Below are 14,380 nucleotides of genomic sequence, written 5' to 3'. Positions count from 1 at the left end.
GCCCTGCCCTGCCCTGCCCTGATCAGGGGGGTGCTGCTAAGCTGCCCCAAGCCTGTGCTCTACTAGGACGATGACCAGAGAAATGGCCTTCTTTGCTCTCTGGATGCCACCAGGGAGGGGGTTTATGCATTAGAGAGCCACTCTGGGGTCAGTCACCTTCTTCAGGTCACATCCCCTCCCTCAGCAATTTGGTGGAATGCAAAGAGAATGGTGGAAGAAGCCAGAGCTCTGCCTTTGTGATTTGGAGCTAGTTGCTCTCTGGGGCTCAGTTTCCTTATTTGTCTAAAGATGGGATTAGACTAAAATGATCTCTACAGTACTTTCTGGTAGTAAATCCTAAAATGCCAAAATCCCCCAAAGAATCCTCTTCTCTACCTCTCCATTTGCCAGTGGCTTCCCCCTGAACTTCCTCTGACTACCCCCACCCTTCCCATTTCTTCCTCTACAGGCTCTTCCCCCACCCAGTCTGAGGTGAGATGGCCTTTGGATCCAGGGGTGGTTGGGGCCCAGTCAATGAACTGGTCAGAGAGAGGCCTCAGCTCTAGGAGGATCTGGGGGGATGGGAGAGTCCAGTAGCTTGTTAGTCTAGACCATAATCTCCCCAAATACAAAACTGGCCTTTCCTCCCATGGCTGGGATTGTTTTCAAGGTTAGACTCTCCCTCAGGGCCAGTTACAAGGATTGTTTTCCCTTTTGTGTTTGGCACAAAATTAAGGCCTCTGGAAATTGAAGGTTCTTGGATGAATCTGCCATGGAGTAGTCAGCATCAGTGACTGGAAGAAATTGTAAACTATTCCCTAGCACCACCTTCCCACTATCGCCTTTGATCCTTCTCCTTTCCAGAGAGAGGTGAGTGATCTCCTATCAGGAACTTATCTCTGAAGTGATGTGGAGCTTAGTTTTAGTTAGGATAAGGTTATTTATTCTCTCAAGGTCTAAACATATTCCTTCTATTCCTCCAGGAGACCCTGGATGGGGAGGAGGTGCCCTAAAACCAGATGATATCCAGGGAAGGACTCCCTGAGGCTAATGAAAGGTTGCTGTTTTTGTATTACCCAGGAATTTTAGTCTCACTGGTTGTGTGGTAGTGTCTAGTTGTGTGGGACTAGACACACTGAGCTGGTGCTCGGGATAGATCAGGGAGGGAGGCAGAAAAAGGGAAGTGTTATTGCTGTTCGGCCATGTTTGACTGAACCCATTTGGATTTTTCTTGGCAAAGATACTGGAGCGGTTTGACATTTCCTTCTGCTCATTTTACAGATGAGGAAACTGAGGTAAATAGGGTTAAGTGATTTGCCTGGGGTCACACAGCTAGAAAGTGTCTAAGGCTAGACTTGAACCCAGGAAAATGAGTCCTAAGTTGGGCATAAAGGTGGAATTGAAGTGTTTGCTACTCCTTTGCACTAACAAAGTTAATAGCAGAGGAGGTTTGGTTAAAAACTTTTGATGAGAATCAGAGTTCTTCTGGGTTTGAATCTCTACCTTGCCACTTACTAGATGTGTGATTGTGGACAAGTCTCTTCATTTTCTCCAGAAGAAAGAAATGGATTAGCCCATGTCAGTCTCTTCAAATCAAATCAAATAAAAGGTACACACAGCATTCTTGGGCTGAATATCTCATTGTTTGAAATCTATGGACCCTCTACTTTGTGGGGGGAAATCTTTCAGAATTAGAGAGGAAATGAAGGGAGAGGCATGGTATCTGGTGGGAAAAACACTGAATTGGGCCAGAAGACTTGGTTTCTGCTATTTAAGACTAATATGACATTGGGATACTTACTGGAGCCCAATAGCTCCCCATTTTACTGATTAAAATAAAGCACCAAAGTCTCAGCCTGGCTTTCAGGACTCCTTCTTCTGTCCAGCCCTGTGTCCTTTTGGGGAAACATCATGGAGCAGAATCAAAAAACCTTGGCTCCAGCACTCACTAGAAGTATGATTCAGGCTAAGTGTCAACCTCTTTGGGACTGTGGGAGTTGGATTCAGTGACCTTTAAGTTTCTCTCAGCTCTAAATCCATGATCCTATTCTTCTAGATGTACTCTTTGCTCCTCAGGGATTTTACTATATTTGTGCTGAAGGCCTAATGACTCAATTCTTCAACTAGCTTACTTCTAATGACTTTACTTAATCTGGCACCTACATGATCACACCTTAAACCTCATAGTTGTTTGGTGTTGCATGACCACCCTAGAGCCATGACCTATCCAGTTAAATTAGATACTCTCTGGCTCACACTAAATAGACTCATTGCCCTTTGGTCACTTTGTCCAGCTCTCTTTCCCCTTCTACTCCAATTTTACTTGCCTTTTCACCCAGCCTTGATCCTATGATTTGCCATTTGCTGTTTTCTTGTTTGTTCAGCTACTACATGGAAATCCCTCACATTCCTCCCCCCATGACATCCCACCGTTTCCAAACTGAGAATCTTTATCCTTCTGTAATTCCTACCACCTGATTCCTCTGACCCAGCTCTGGGGATGCTAGAGAAAGGAATGGAATCAGGCTCATTTGATCCCAAACCATGAAGGATCCCAGGCTTTAGCAGCCTCTGCTGTTGTTTTTCAATCCTTCTGCTTCACTTTTCAAAAATCTCATTCTCTAAAACCATTTCTAGTGCTCACAGCAGATTTCCTGGCCTCCTACTTCCCTTAGAAATGGAAATTCTTTCTTGACATCATCACTGTCTTTCTTCCTGGTCTTATCACACAAGAAGGGATCACTCTTCTTAAAATTAATCTTTCTGCCTTTTACTTTGAGCTCATTCTCCCTTACATCCTCCCTCTCTCCCTCACCACAGACTTCTTCTCTTTCCACCAACATGTTCAGGTTGGACCAATCCTTGCCTTGACCTTTCTACACCAACCAGCTGCCATGCCATCTCTCTATTCCCTTTCACCTCTAAACCATGAAAAAGCTGGCTATGCCCAATGCTTTAACCCCTTGAAATAGAATCATCATTTCTACCACGCTGAAATTCTGTACCATGCTACAGAATTTTTTTTTCCTCCAAGGTCAACCATCTCCTAGTCACCAACTCCCGTGGCCTTTTCTCAGCCTCAAGCCTCCCTGACCCACTTAGCAGTATTCATCAGTGTTGGCCACTCCCTCTTATTGGTGGCTCATTTCTCATTTGTCTTCAGAAATACTATACTCTAAATTGTCCTACCTCTCTAACCTTTTTCTTTAATGATACCTCATTCCATTCTTGACTCTTTTATTCCATTTCCCATGTGTCTCTTTTTTTTCTGGTACTGCTATCTTTGTTAGCTTATCCAGCTCACCAGATTCTAAGCTACTTAAAGGTAGAGAATGTTCTTTTTTAAACCATGTATTTCCTTTAGTACTTAGCATATTGTCATCTGTAGGTATTTGATAAATATCTGAATTTTTTCCCCCTTGAAGATAGGAATTGTATTCTTGAACCTTATTTAGGGCCAGGAATATTAACTATCTTTCAATTTATCGGATCTAGCTTTCTGTTTATGTCTCTCTAAATGTGTTGGGAGCAAGAGGGAGAGGGAAGTGCGTGGAAAGTTGTGATGCTTCCAGACATATTTGATAGAAAGGTCCTTTGTTTTTATCTTTTGTCTGTCCATCCTCCTATCTATCTATCTATCTATAGACATGTCTGTTGTCTATCTATATATCTGTTGGGGGCAGGAGGGGAGGGAAGTATATGGAAATTCATGGTGTTTCCAGACATATTTGACACAAAGGCCCTTTATTTCTGTCTTTTGTACCTCTCTCCACTTCAGAGCCCAAACTAGTATCTTCTGACCACTTCCTGGTATTCTTTTTTTTTTTTTTTGCTGAGGCAATTGGGGTTAAGTGACTTGCCCAGGGTCATACAGCTAGGAAGTGTTAGGTCCTCCTGAATTCAAGGCTGGTACTCTATCCACTGAGCCACCTAGCTGTCCCCCTCATGTTCATTTTTACTAAAGGATTTGTACAATGTTATAGGGAAAAGTTTTGCCTTTTTTTTTTTTTTTTTTTTAAATTAATTGGCTACTGAGTCAGAATTCCTCTAAGGAATATACTAAAGAAGTGACTGATTCTGAATGTCATCCTCATCCTTTGTTTAGGAAATGTTAATGATGGCTCCAAGCTCCAGAGGTTCTAGGAGTGGGATACAGTTTCCTACAACTTGATTGAAAATCAATGAGTTCATATCCTCCTAGGCTTCTGTGTCCAGAATGAAGCATTGCTCATTCGTATTTTCTTTCCAGGCCCTGTGAGATCTCAAAGGCAGCTGTTTGCCTTCTTCCCCTTCCTTTTCAACTGAGACTGGCACTTGAGTACTGGCTCCTAGAGCATTTGTAGCTGCTAGATCAACAAAAGCAGAACAGCCCAAAGGGAAAAGTTACCTGAAGAGATGTACACAGGGAAATAAGGCCTCCACATGACACTAATCCAGTTTGTTATTTGTCCTTCATTCTGGAAGAAGACCATAACTTCTAGGAGATAATCTTGTAAAATGGCTAATGAACAACCTTCACAATAGAACTTTCCAGCTAAGCCTGAATATTAGCTTTTCCATAGATAATAATTGTTTTATGATTATTCATCATGAATATTCACATTCTGGATGGGAATCAAATGGCCTATTCTCTAACGCTTCATGTTTATATTTTTAATATTAGATACATAAGTGTGGTTCTAAAGAGATGTACCCAGCTTGAGGGAACCTAGTGAATTAGATAAGGTGGGACTAGGTTCTTTGGGCAGAGCTGCCTTGAGGCAAGAGGAAGAGTTCCTAGCATCTTAGGATGACCACCCACCTGATAAAGAGACCAAGTCTTGACCCAGTATGCCAGAAAAGATCTATCATGAGGGGCAGTGCAGAGCCAAAGTGAAATGCCAAATGCCTACTTGAAAGTGAATTTATAGAGTATTATTTTAAACTTTTTGGAAAATTTGTACTTGAGAGTTTTGCATGTAGCCTTTTTTAGTATAAATGAAATTAATACCTGCCCCATATCTGATGCATGTATATTAGCTACTTTCCCACTCCCTTCTCTGAAGAGACAGAAGCCATGCTAACTTTTAAGTAAATCATCCCTAGAGTCCTTGGATGATGGTTTATTGTTCATGAAAAAAAGAGGGGAACCTAATCCCTTTCTTGAGAGATCAAGCTCCCCCAGGATTGAAGTGGGGCTGATCACCTACATAAGTATATTCAGAGCAGATGGTTCTTTGAGCTACAGCTTCAGCCCTTGGACCCAGGAGTAGTTTTGAATTGTTAAAAAGAAAAACGAAATATAACGAAATGACAAAGATCAATTAAGACTCAAATGAAAAGACATGAATGGACAGCCCCAACTTACCCCTTCTAGGAGGTGGGAGTGATGAAGTGCAAATGATGAGGCTAGTAGTTGAGTATTGGGGTGGGGAAACCCCTCTGGTCACTGCAGGTCCAATGAGAACCCAAGATTTCATGGCAAGAAAGGGGAATTTTATTGTTCACTAAGAAGAAGCTCTCTCAGTGGGCAAAACTCCTCATTAAGAATTTGGCAAAGGTGTGTTAAAAGACCCCTAGTTATATGGGCAAATGTTGGCCTGAAACTGGGAGCTGTTTGAGCTAATCAATAAAGGATCATCAGATGGAGATCTCCACTTAACTGGGAGTTTGAAGGCTTTTCCCAGAGTCCGGGAACCCTCTGAAGGGGATCCAGGCCACCCCCAAAAGATCTGTTTCAATGGAAGGTGATTTGACCAAGATCTCTGATTGAATAAAGCCACTTAACAAGGGCTTGTCTGGGAAGGTATGCTTTTCCCAGGGGAGAGCCTGAGACCCCGAGTCACTCTTCTTTTACAGATTAAAGGGGACACAGTTTCAGGGTTACCTGCATCAGGAGGACAACAAATGTATCAATCAGTTGCATTGAAATTTTTTTTCCTCTCTAAAATAAATATTGCTTATTATGTGAACTGGTCCTTAGAAGGGGAAAGGAGAAGGATTAGTGGTATACTATGGTGATCTAAGAAACAAAATATCAATCAAAATTTAAGGGAAAAAGAAAATAAAAACTTAGATGACCTTCAATTCTAAAGGGCCAATTTGACTGACAGTGGCTTGGAAGCTCTCATTAATGAAATTTGAATGATGCAAACAGTTCTGATGAAGAAGGAATTGCTTCAAGAAAATTAGATAAATGTGAAGACAACTTTTCAGCCAAATTATACTACAAATAATTTATATAGAAGGTTGATTCAAGGGCAGATCAAGTGTAAATACTATAAAAAAAGTTGTCCTGAATCATTTTTACAGTTAAAGGTTCTGATAAAGGCCTCATCTCCAAAATATACAGAGAATTGACTTTAATTTATAAGAAATCAAGCCATTCTCCAATTGATAAATGGTCAAAGGATATGAACAGACAATTTTCAGATGATGAAATTGAAACTATTTCCACTCATTCCAAAGCACTACTGATCAGAGAAATGCAAATTAAGACAACTCTGAGATACCACTACACACCTGTCAGATTGGCTAAGATGACAGGAACTAATAATGATGAATGTTGGAGGGGCTGTGGGAAAACTGGGACACTGATGCATTGTTGGTGGAGTTGTGAAAGAATCCAGCCATTCTGGAGAGCAATCTGGAATTCTGCCCAAAAGTTATCAAAATGTGCATACCCTTTGATCCAGCATTGCTACTACTGGGCTTATATCCCAAGAAAATACTAAAGAAGGGAAAGGGACCTGTATGTGCCAAAATGTTTGTAGCAGCTCTTTTTGTAGTGGCTAGAAACTGGAAGATGAATGGATGCCCATCAACTGGAGAATGATTGGGTAAATTATGGCATATGAATGTTATGGAATATTATTGCTCTGTAAGAAATGACCAACAGGATGAATACAGAGAGGCTTGGAGAGACTTACATCAACTGATGCTGAATGAAACGAGCAGAACTAGGAGATCACTATACACTTCAACAACAATACTGTATGAGGATGTATTCTGATGGAAATAGATACCTTCAACAAAGAGAAGATCTAATTCAATTCCAATTGATCAATGATGGACAGAATTAGCTACCCAGAGAAGGAACACTGGGAAATAAGTATGAACTGTTTGCATTTTTGTTTTTCTTCCCAGGTTATTTTTACCTTCTGAATACAATTCTTCCTTTGCAACAACAACAACAACAATAAAATTCAGTTCTGCACATATATATTGTACCTAGGATATACTATAAGATATTTAATATATATGGGAATGCCTGCTATCTAGGGGACGGGGGTGGAGGGAAGGAGGGGAAAAATTCGGAACAGAAGGGAATACAAGGGATAATGTTGTCAAAAAAATTACCTATACATATGTACTGTCAAAAAAAAGTTATAATTATAAAATTAATTTTAAAAAATAAATGAAAAAAAAAGTTGTCCTGTAAGGTCCTTTTTTTTTTCTTTTACATTTTTTTAATTTTATAATTATAACTTTTTTTTTTTTGGCAGTACATATGCAAGGGTAATTTTTTACAACATTATCCCTTGCATTCACATCTATTCCAAATTTTCCCTCCTTCCCTCCACCTCCTTCCCTAGATGGCAGGCAGTATAGTATATCCTAGATATAATATATGTGTGCAGAACCGAATTTCTTGTTGCACAGGAAGAATTGGATTCAGAAGGTAAAAATAACCTGGGAAGAAAAACAAAAATGCAAACAGTTCATACTTATTTCCCAGTGTTCCTTCTCTGGGTAGCTAATTCTGTCCATCATTGATCAATTGGAATTGAATTAGATCTTCTCTTTGTTGAAGGTATCTATTTCCATCAGAATATATCTTCATACAGTATCATTGTTGAAGTGTATAATGATCCTGTAAGGTCTTTTAAGAATGGTGGTAGGATGGATCAAGGTCAGGGAAGAAACCCCTCAAATAAACTGAAGTTGAATAGCACAAACAACCTAAAGATCTTAAAATAAAATCTCTGTAGGAGTAAGAGGAAGGTCAATGAAATGATAGGAACTAATGCCAAGAATGAGCTGATCAGTGAAAAAAGATGATCTAGAGTCCAATTTTTCTTTGTTTGTTTTCCTGAGGCTGGGGTTAAGTGACTTGCCCAGGGTCACACAGCTAGGAAGTGTTAAGTGTCTGAGACCACATTTGAACTCAGGTCCTCCTGAATTCAAGGCTGGTGCTCTATGCACTGGGCCACCTAGCTGCCCCTTAGAGTCCAGTTTTTAAAAATGGGGTATTTCAACCTCATATAGATCTCATAACTGAATGTGAAGTTACAAAACTATGATTGATTATCAGTAAATATTTTGTTTCAATACCTATTTTACATATTTATATGCTCAGTATCATGTAAAAATTTCTCAGGCAAAAAGGAGTCATGAATGGGAAAAGTTTAAAAAAACCTGATCTAGAAAGGCTAGAACTAATCTATTCATCTTGAGGGTTTTTTTTGTTTTGTTTTGTTTTGTTTTGTTTTGTTTTCTGTACCAAAAACAGTCTTTGGATTGGGAAGGAAAAACCAAAAAACGATTAAACAAGGAGTTCCAAACTCAGGTGACTTCTTTATACAAATAACTTTTTATTTTTCATTTATTTTGTTTATTTTCCATGTTGTTTTCCAAGAGAGAATGAAAACTCTTTGGGACATTTTTATCTTTGTATCTTTGGTATCTGGTGCAGTTCCATGTATATAGTAAGTTTTCAACAAAAGCTTTTTGATTTATTTATTGAAATGGTAAGAAAACTTCTTTCAACAGTTCATCACTGAGCTCAGATGAAAAATTATATCTTAGGGAGCTGAAAGGACTAATGTATGGAATTGCTAAAGCATTAGTAGAGACCTTTGAAAAGTTTTGGAGTAAAGGTAAGATACTTTAATATTGGAATGATGATAGGAAAATGTTGCAGAAGCCAGTATTTCTGGGTCTAATATTGCAGAGCTTCCTGGAAGAGATCCATAACCACTCAAGAGAATTTAACCTATCTACACAAGGAAGACTAACTAGATAAAAAAACACCTATTGTCCAGATTTTAGTGTAATAAAAGAGAGACAATTAAACCCTTGATTTGGGTTTAAAGATAAACTACACAATATGGTGGGTGTGTTTATACCTGGATGTTTTAGTGGCTCACAATAAATCAACAATATGATATGGGAACTAAAACAATTAGTATGATCTTACAGAAGATTTCATTAATAAGAATATAATATCTCGGGGGTAGCTAGGTGGCTCAGTGGATAGAGCACCAGCCCTGAATTCAGGAGGACCAGAGTTCAAATGTGGTCTCAGACACTTAACACTTCCTGGGCAAGTCACTTAACCCCAGCTTCAGGGTGGGAAAACATATACTATTTGGAATAAATGAGGTAATGATTTATATTAATTAAACCATAACTAAAATGTTATGTTCAGTACAAATTTTCCTTTTTATAGAGGAGTGAAAATGTTCTTCTCCTTCTTGGAATAGACTATAAGCTCCTTATGGACAGGACTAGTTCCCTTTTTGTTTTTGTTTTTTTATTCTTACATCTAATATAGTATCTGGTACATAACAGATGCTTATGCAATTATGTTGAGAAAAAAGGTCTTTTGAAGTTAAATAAATTACCTAAAACTATCCAGGTAGAAAGCAAGAGATGCTGGACTAAAACCGAGGTTCTCAGGTCTCCAAATTCAATTTTTTTTTTTTTTTTTTTTTTTTCATGATACCATGCTTCCTCCTTTGAGTATTCTTTTGGAGAAAAAACACAGACAAGCTACAAGGTATGTACAGGGCGTGATAAGGATTTAAAGGGATATGTAACTATAGTAGGGAAGGCTTGATGGAAGTCACTGGAGGGAAAAAAGGCTTAAGGGAGACACATCAGATGACTTTGAAGGTCTGTCTTGTGGAAGAGAGATCACATTTGTTCCACTTGGCTTCAGAGGGCAGGTCCAGGTACAACGGGTTGATGTTGCAGAGAGGCAGATTTTGGGTGGAAGAAAACAAAATCTTACTAATTATTCAGAATTGTTCAAAAGTATAATTGAGGTAGTGGAAAAAAAAAAGAGGTAGTGAGTTGCCCATCACTAAAGTCTTCTGGCAGAAGATGACTACTTGACCAGGACACTGTAGAGGGAATACCTGCTTATGTGTGGCTTGGACTTGGTTGAAGACCTTTACCTGAACAAGACTTTGGATATCTGAGATCCAACTCCCATATTTTACAGATGAGCCTAAAGACACAAGTGACTTGTGTGACCACGGGCAAGTCCCTTAACCCCAAGTGCCTCCCTTCCCCCTCTTCTCCCCCTGCCCCAAAAGAGAGAGAAGTAACTTGCTTACATCACAGACAGAAAGTATTTTAGTCAGAACATATATCCAGGTGGCTCCAAACCTATGCTCTCTGTCCCCGAGGCCGTGCTAATTCTGGAATGGGGTTTCATGCTCTGAACTGATGGTAACTGACATGCTAATTCCACTTTTTGGCAGCCTGAGATGACCTTGTTTTTTCACATGAGACTCTGGTTTTCCCCTTCCCCATGGGGTAACAGGGCATATTACTTCACCCTTCCTTTAATTCCCTCCCTGCAATTGCTCAGCTCACAGCTGTGGCTTCTAGAGTTTATGCCCAACTCTGTTCATTTCTCCATTCTATGGATTCCTCCAGGAGGTCAATTATTCTGCAATCAGGCCTTGGCAGACAAAAAGTCCATGGACTGGGCTCAGGGCACTTGGAAATTCTGCTCTGGTGATGGCCAAGAGGTCACTTTAGGTGTCCTTCACATAGGGATGATGTGGGGAACCATGGTGTTCTAACCCAGTCTCTCATCTCAATGAACTCAGCTGGAGATCTTTAAGGAAACAAATGGCTTCTTATCTCTCTCATCTGGGCAGAAATAAGCCTTTTCAGAAAGAATCTGCCAGCTTTTTGGAGTTTTCTTCCTGTAGTTTCTAATGCCTCATGCCCTGCCTCAGAGAGACATCCAGGTGGGTGAGTGGGGAAGGGAGTTAGAGGCTACGAGATGGTCCTCTGGGTCCTAGGGATGGTTCAGCTGGGAGATAGATATTTGAGGATCTGAGGGGTGGTGAGGTTGACAACCTTCTGGACTGGCCAAAATTAATGTCTAAGCATCGGGATGTTCCAGGCCCTAGGCTAAGTTGGAGGAGCAAGAAGGAACAGAATATGCCTTCGAATATGCCCATCTCTACTTTTTCCCCTCAGGATGGAGCAGTGGTAGTGGTAGTGGTAGTGATGGGGTTGCTCTCCTGTGTGGGCCTTAGAAGAGGTGGTAGTAGAAATGGTGGGGGGGGTTCTCTGCATGGACCTGAGAGGGGGCAGTGGTAGAAGTGGGGGGTTCTCTGTATGGACATGAGAAGGATTGGTGGTAGAAGTGGGGGGTTCTCTGCATGGATGTCAGAAGGGGCGATGGTAGAAGTGGGGGGTTCTCTGCATGGATCTGAGAAGGGGCAGTGATAGAAGTGGGGGGTTCTCTGCATGGACATGAGAAGGGGCAGTGATAGAAGTGGGGGGTTCTCTGCATGGACCTGAGAGGGAGCAGTGGTAGAAGTGGGGGGTTCTCTGCGTGGACCTGAGAAGGGGTGGTGGTAGAAGTGGGGGGTTCTCTGCATGGATGTCAAAAGGGGCAGTGATAGAAGTGAGGAGTTCTCTGCATGGGTGTCAGAAGGGGCAGTGATAGAAGTGGGGGGTTCTCTGCATGGATGTCAGAAGGGGCAGTGATAGAAGTGGGGGGTTCTCTGCATGGATGTCAAAAGGGGCAGTGATAGAAGTGGGGGGTTCTCTGCATGGACCTGAGAGGGGGCAGTGGTAGAAGTGGGGGGTTCTCTGCATGGACACAAGAAGGGGAAGTGATAGAAGTGGGGAGTTCTCTGCATGGACCTGAGAAGGGGCGGTGGTAGAAGTGGGGGGTTCTCTGCATGGACATGAGAAGGGGCAGTGATAGAAGTGGGGAGTTCTCTACATGGACCTGAGAAGGGGCGGTGGTAGAAGTGGGGAGTTCTCTGCATGGACACAAGAAGGGGCAGTGATAAAAGTGGGGGGTTCTCTGCATGGACACAAGAAGGGGCAGTGATAGAAGTAGGGAGTTCTCTGCATGGACCTGAGAGGGGGCAGTGGTAGAAGTGGGGGGTTCTCTGCATGGATGTCACAAGGGGCAGTGATAGAAGTGGGGGGTTCTCTGCATGGACACAAAAAGGGTCAGTGATAGAAGTGGGGGGTTCTCTGCATGGACCTGAGAGGGGGCAGTGGTAAAAGTGGGGGGTTCTCTGCATGGACATGAGAAGGGGCAGTGATAGAAGTGGAGGTTCTCTGCATGAACCTGAGAAGGGACAGTGATAGAAGTGGGGGGTTCTCTGCATGGACCTGAGAAGGGGCGGTGGTAGAAGTGGGGAGTTCTCTGCATGGACACAAGAAGGGGCAGTGATAGAAGTGGGGGGTTCTCTGCATGGATGTCAGAAGGGACAGTGATAGAAGTGGGGGGTTCTCTGTATGGACATGAGAAGGGGCAGTGATAGAAGTGGAGGTTCTCTGCATGAACCTGAGAAGGGACAGTGATAGAAGTGGGGGGTTCTCTGCATGGACCTGAGAAGGGGCGGTGGTAGAAGTGGGGAGTTCTCTGCATGGACACAAGAAGGGGCAGTGATAGAAGTGGGGGGTTCTCTGCATGGATGTCAGAAGGGACAGTGATAGAAGTGGGGGGTTCTCTGTATGGACATGAGAAGGGGCAGTGATAGAAGTGGAGGTTCTCTGCATGAACCTGAGAAGGGGCAGTAGACTCCTGCAGCTTGAATGGGTGAGGTCGCCTCTTCTCCCCAGCCTGGTATACCCAAAGGCTAGACTGAGGGGAGTTTGTTTCTGTTCACCTCCTGCCTTCTTGTGGTAATGAGTCATGCTTGGCAGTGGATGTCCTGGATTGCCACATCTGGCCCTTAAGCTCCTGCTTGAGCCTGGCCAAGAGCATGTAAAACAGAATGACCAGGCCACTCCCAGAGGCTGCCTCTGCTTAGCCAGGGTGCTGGGGCCAGTAGTAAATTGTCTTGCCTTTATCTACTTCTGCCCAAGACATAGCAGAGGGCATGCTGGCAGTCTCTTGACCTTTACTTTCAGAGCCAGAGCAATCAGGCATCCACACTGAGTCTGCCTGGCATCTGCCCACTGCCCACCTCCTTTTCTCATCTTACCTCTTGGAGTATACTTCCACCTCAGGGAGACTGAGACAGAAGGCCCTCCATTTTGAAAAGGAAGCCTTTAGGAGCCATTCAGAAAAGTTCAAAGAGCAGGACTGTAGGAGGCCAGAAGAGTGTGCTAAGTGAGGGCCTATAGGCCTAGGAGTCTGGAGATACTTTGGGTAAGAATACCAGCTTTGTGTCTGGGCAAGTCACTTACCTTCTCAGAGCTTCAGTTTTCCATCTGAGAAATGGGATAATACAGTTCACCTCTCACAGTTGTTGAAAGCACATAGGGACGCACAGTTAGCAGGCTTTTAATTTTTGTCAGACGAGGCCTGCATCTGGAGTTCCCTCTCTAGGCTGAATTCAATCATAGACTCCTTCTTCTCCTTCTGGACCTCAGTTCCCTCCTTCCTCTGACATGAGACCAGTTTCAGCTCCCCCTACTGTCTCCCTCAGAAGTCTGGGATGTCTCCAGGTAATATCTCTCCAGCGGGATGGAGCCAGAATTCCTCCTTTCCCTGTGCAGGGTCCTATAGAGCCTAACACAGACCTATCATCCTGTACAAATAGAGAGCCTGCCAGGATGAGTTCATGAGCTTACCCATCCTCACTTCCCATGGCAGCAGAGCTCAAGACCTGTGCCCTCTGCGTACACACACACACACACACACACACACACACACACACACACACACACAGCCCAAATCTTCACTATGGGGCTCTCTCATATTTTAAGACCTTTGGGATTTCTAAGCTAAACAGGCCTCATCCCAGAGAGAAGGGATCAGGCTTTTCATGGGCCTTGAAATCTCCTCTGACCTTTAGATGGATGGCCAGCCAGCCAGCCAGATTGAAGGATAGGTAGAGAGAGAAAGAAATAGGAGGGGCTTTGGTGTGGGCACCCCTCTCAATCCCAAACACAACCAGGATCTCACAGAAGACACAGGCCTAAGTCTCCTATTCCCAAATGTAAACCCGAGGTAGCTGGAGCCTTTCCCAATGTTGGCTTAGGCCCCTTATGTAATAGGAAGGTAAGAGTTTGAGCTCCTCTCCTCAGGGACCCTGGGCAGAGGACATCAGTGCTCTTATGACCAGAGCGGAGGCTGCCACTTGGTCTTTCTTTTCTTTTCTTCTTCTTCTTCTTTTTTTAATTAAAGCTTTTTATTGACAGAACATTTGCATGGGTAATTTTTTCCAACATTGACCCTTGCATAACCTTTTGTTCCATATTT

At 42.6% G+C, this 14,380-nt stretch overlaps 1 protein-coding gene across 6 annotated transcripts in view; it reads left to right on the top strand.

Annotated features, from left to right (window-relative positions):
- The first annotated feature begins 325 nt into the window (after positions 1-325).
- The window catches only part of PKD2L1 (polycystin 2 like 1, transient receptor potential cation channel), an 81,318-nt gene continuing 67,263 nt past the window's right edge, over positions 326-14,380 (top strand). For 3 of the 6 annotated variants that reach the window (XM_074296307.1, XM_074296306.1, XM_074296309.1), the window contains exon 1: positions 334-849. The gene's annotated coding sequence lies outside the window, so the exon portion shown is untranslated. Of the gene's footprint in view, positions 850-14,380 lie in introns of all 6 variants that reach the window. The other 3 variants (XM_074296311.1, XM_074296310.1, XM_074296308.1) reach the window with 3 other exon arrangements.

This window comes from Sminthopsis crassicaudata, chromosome 2, assembly GCF_048593235.1.
Source record: "Sminthopsis crassicaudata isolate SCR6 chromosome 2, ASM4859323v1, whole genome shotgun sequence".
In the NCBI taxonomy this organism is placed as follows: Eukaryota; Metazoa; Chordata; class Mammalia; order Dasyuromorphia; family Dasyuridae; genus Sminthopsis; species Sminthopsis crassicaudata.
This window is presented reverse-complemented; position numbering and strand designations above follow the sequence as displayed.